This window comes from Silene latifolia, chromosome 11 (genome assembly GCF_048544455.1).
Source record: "Silene latifolia isolate original U9 population chromosome 11, ASM4854445v1, whole genome shotgun sequence".
Taxonomy (NCBI): domain Eukaryota; kingdom Viridiplantae; phylum Streptophyta; class Magnoliopsida; order Caryophyllales; family Caryophyllaceae; genus Silene; species Silene latifolia.
The window spans coordinates 84,354,125-84,359,154 of NC_133536.1; the positions used below are offsets into that span (position 1 = coordinate 84,354,125).

A 5,030-nucleotide genomic window follows, 5' to 3' on the forward strand; every position below is an offset into this window, starting at 1 on the left:
GATAGCAACAGAATATTCCAAATTTTAATTTGGAGTGTCAATAGGAGGGTCAGTAGAAGAGAGGGCATTGCAAGGCTGAGCTTGCATGGGAGCCCTTTGGGACTTAGACTGATGGAAAATCAATTCCTCGTCCCCAACCTGAAAAGTCAATGTCTTGCCCCCGACGTTTATCACTGCACGGGCAGTGAATAAAAATGGTCTCCCTAAAATGATAGGGGTATGTGTGTCCTCGGGGATGTCAAGTACAATGAAGTCAACGGAAATAAAGAATCTCCCGATCTTAACAGGTATGTCTTCTATGACACCTAACGGCCGTGATATACTACGGTCGGCCATCTGTACAGTCATATTTGTGCAATTAAACTTGGTCAAACCAAGTCTCTTAGCCAGAGATAGCGGTAAGACACTAATGCTAGCGCCAAGATCGCATAACGCGTTGTCAATTAAGTGGGTACCAATGTGACACGGAATTGAGAAACTACCTGGGTCCGACTGTTTTGGAGGTAACTTATTTTGAACTAGGGCCATCCCTACCTCGGTCAAAGCTACCGTCTCATGATCGTTAATGTGCCTCTTACGTGATAAAATTTCTTTCATAAATTGAAGGTAAGAGGGTACCTGTGTCAGCAATTCGGCGAACGGAACGGTGACTTGCAAGCTTTTCAGGAGTTCGGCAAATTTACCGAACTGTTGATTAGCCTTTGTGTTCTGTAGTCGCCTCGGGAAGGGCACCGTAATGGGTATTTCGAGCCCCTTGTTCCTCTCTTCCAACGTGTCGGCTGGATTAAGCTCTACATCCTTCGATCGAGACTTCTTTCCTCTCAAACGGGGTCTTTCAGGCGATATTTCACTCGATCGAGCACTAGCAGGCTCTCGATCGAGGTCTTCTTTATCAGCATCACTCGATCGAGCAACAATATCACTCGATAGAGCATAATCCTCTATAAAATCACTCGATCGAGCTGTTTGTTTTACTCGATCGAGCTGTTCTTTTTCCTGGTCACTCGATCGAGCATAAATTCCACTCGATCGAGTCCTTTCTTCAGCTTTTTCACTCGATCGACCCCCTGAAACCAGTCGATCGAGTATCTTCTTTGTCGTCAGCTCTTTTTCATCAACAGTACACTGTTCATCAGCAGTAATTACTTTCCTCGGGTCTGATTTCAATAATTCTGATCCCTCATATGAACGACCGCTTCTCAGGTTTATTAAATTCACCGTCTCATGTTGATTCTTATCAGCTTGTGACGGTAAATGACCCTGCTTCCTCGTGGATTGGTTCGCGGCTAACTGGGCAACTTGGGTTTCAAGTGACTTAATAGATGCTTCTTTTTGTTGGTCACTTAGCTGCCACTGCTTTGTCAAAGACTGCAACATCATCTTCAGCTCAGATAACTCGCTCACCCCACCTGAGGATGATGCACCGTGATTATGTGTAGGAAAGGAAAGAGGCTTTTGAAAGCCTTGTTGAGCCTTATGAGGAGGGACATATGGCTGCTGCTGCTGCGGAGGGGTAAGATTGAGCACATTTTGACTTGTCCACCTCAAATTGGGATGGACTGCCCCTTGGTTATATAATAGGAACCCCCTCCTTGCCTGTATTGTTGAAAACCAAGGACCTGTTTCTTCTCTGTAAGACAGTCAATAGCAGTATGACCGTCATTGCTCCCACATCTCTCACATGTGACGGTTTCCCCTCTAGTAAGCAAATGGACCGTCTGAGGCTCCCCAGTAGAATGCAGCTCTAATTTATCAAATCGAGCATTCATGGCTTCCAGCTGAGCCACAACTGCCTTATTAACCCGTGAACTGTCCGAATACCATCCCTCGGGTTTCCATACTCAGCACAATGGGTCGCCATTTCCTCAATAATGGCCCACCCCTTATCATCATCAGTATTCTTTTGGAATCTTCCGTTGGATGATGCGTCAAGTATAGCTCTGTGGTCATCGTACAACCCATTGTAGAACTGATTGGACAGGAACCATGGATCAAAACCATGTTGAGGAAGAGACCTCACCAATCTCTTGAACCGACACCAAGCTTCATAGAAAGTCTCATCAGGTGCCTGCTTGAAACTAGTGATCTTTGCCCTCAGCTGATTGGTGCACTGCGGAGGGAAATATCTCTTATAAAAAGCAAGAGCAAGGGTCTCCCAGTCTGTGATCCCTGCGGCCGTACGGTCCAAGTCATCACCACTCCTGGCCGAGTCGATCAAAGAAAAAGGAAACAACACCTCCTTAATCTTGTCTTGAGTTACCCCTTTTGTGGCGGGGATAGTAGAACAGTAGTCCGTAAAGACCTCCATATACTTCCTCGGGTCTTCACCTGCCACACCTCTAAAGAGATTTGTCTCCACCAGATTGATATAGGACGGACGGATGTCAAAAGTATTCCCATCCTCAGTCTGGAGATTGAAACCCTTAGGAATAGATGATGCTTTAGGCTCCGAATGACTTGCAATATTCGGCATCTTTACTGGTTGGTTTACAGAACTGAGATTATCTTCTACTAAAGATTGATCTTCTGTAAATAGGAAATGCTGAAGCTCGAGTTCGAAAGTAGTCAAGTCTTCCTTTCGTGATTCTCTTTGCAGACGGAGTTTATGCCTGAACAGTCTCTCTGGCTCAGAATCAGCTGAAACTAACTCCAACCTGTTTGACCTGGGTATACACAACACTGAAAGAAAATAAATAAGAACTGTCTCAAGGAATAAGAATTCCCTAAGACGGATAAAATAAACGAAACAACAAACAGATAGGGCAATTGCCTCCCCGGCAACGGCGCCAAAATTTGACAGAGCTGTCGTATACCTATAAAAAATAACTAACTAAACTAACAATATAGCTAGGGAAGTCAGGTCGATCTTCTCAGGGAGGCAAGATATCTGTAAAGAGTCCGTCTATTTGGTCACAAAACACGGGGGGGGGGGGGGGGGGGGGGTTATAATTGATTTTCTAAACTAAAAGGTGTAAAAGAAAGAGAAGTAAGGAAAGAGCAGTGAAGGCAGAAAATAGAGATAAACTATAAATAAAGAAGGGACATGTCAGGATTTCAGTTCACTACGGTAGTCCAGTGACTCAACTGCAAATAGTCTAGATAAATTACTGTGAGACGGATATGGAAAGGTCTTTCCGGTCCACTTTCTATCCTAGATTCCCACTAACTTAACTTCCGTCCTCGTCAGGGTAGTCTACTGTTCATAGCAGATCTATTTAGTCCAATCTTCCGATCCAGGATTAAATTTAACCAGATTAAAGGGTGACTCAGAAGCATGCACTCAACTAAGTCGGTAAATACAGTTATATTGCTATGGGGACAGAGTCTCACAAATAATTCATCTAACCTATTCACTACATCGTCACATTTCTACCGTAGATCCCCTAAGCCCAACATGAAATAAATTAGCTACTCATGCTATTAATATTGTCAAGACTAATAACAACGAAATAACTAATATTAAACATGACAAAACAATAATAAATGTGCATAAATGAATTAGGGCAGAAATTAGAGGGAACAAAACAAGTAATTAAAGTAAATAAATGAAAGATTAATATTAAGGAAGAGAGAAGGATTACAAAGGCAAGAATTCCGGCGTAAAGAACACTAGATCCGAGCAAGAAATAATCCGAAAGCAAAAGTTACAGTAGAGAGTTTTGAGAGAAGAGAGTGTAAAGCAGTAAACGTAATTCCTAGATGAATAATGGATGATAAGATCCCTAATGGCCTAATTATTGTGCGTTTAAATAGAAATAAGCTAAGTCCATAAGCTAAGAATAAGTTCACGGACTAATTAAAGCCCATTAAAGACCAAACCACTCGATCGAGTACTTCTTCAAGCAATCTACTTCGATCGAGTAGAAATACCACTCGAACGAGTAACTCTAAAATCCAGCACTGTCGATCGAGTAAAACAAACCACTCGATCGACCAACTCAGCAACAAAAACAACTCGATCGACCAATAAAAGGGGTCGATCGAGTACTCTTCCTCTGAAACAGCTCCAACTCGTAGCCGACTGCTTCGTAGACCGTTCCTTCACGCATCCCAATGCAAGATCTCACTCTGAAAGATCCCGTCTCCTCAAAATGCATGCAAAATGAGACGAAAATGGTACGATTCCACTACGTTCACGTTCATCCCTACAAAACGGACAAAACGAACCAAAGTAGCCAATTCGGGGCATAATGCAATATGAACAGTACAAAAGTACATGGAAATACGTGCTAAAATAGGCTAAAAAGACTATACAAAATACACGTATCATTAATTACTCAGTAGACAGTTTCTCTCTTCTCGACGTTGCTTTTTTTCTATTTCCGGATCTTAATACTTTGTAATCCTTCTTTCCCTTTTATTCAAGCTTTAATTCTCTTTTGCACTCTTAATTCCTTGTTCTTAATTTCTGATTTTATTAGTGTTATCATTAGTTTATGCAATTTCTCCCTTTTAATCTTCATATTATGTCTTTAATTAATTCATCCATTATCGTTATTAGTTTCATTATGAGCATGCGTAGCTAAATCTTTTTGTGCTAGGATTAGGGTAGCCATGGTAGTGAAATAATGATGTTATAATTAGGTTAGACGGTTTTGATTGTGAGAATTGTTTTATAGCAATTTAATTGTAATCGTTTAGTTGAGTGCACGCTTCTAAACTAGTTAATCTGGTAAAATTCAGACCTAGATCGAGAGATTGGAATGAACAGACCTGTTATGAACAGTAGACTACACTAATGAGGGTGAAAGATAAGTTAGTAGTATTTTAGGGCGGATAGCGGACCGAGAGGACGTTTCCTTTACCCTTCTCACATCAGACCGACTGATCTCATTATGACAGAATTGGCTAATTGCCATGGTGAACCGATTTCCTAGCATTTCTCTTTATACTTGATCACAACTTATCTCTTTTTACTATTTTTATTGCTCTTCTTCTCTCTGCCTTAATCTCATTTAGTAGTTTAGAAAACAAATCAAAACACCCCAGTTTGTTACCGTGACGGACTTAGATAACAAGTAGATATAATA

The 5,030-nt window shown here is 41.5% G+C and overlaps 1 non-coding gene across 1 annotated transcript; it reads left to right on the forward strand.

Annotated features, from left to right (window-relative positions):
* Positions 1–1,994: 1,994 nt before the first annotated feature.
* Positions 1,995–2,100, forward strand: LOC141615923 (small nucleolar RNA R71). The gene has a single exon (XR_012530309.1). It is a non-coding gene; the product is annotated as a small nucleolar RNA R71 (small nucleolar RNA).
* Positions 2,101–5,030: the final 2,930 nt, after the last annotated feature.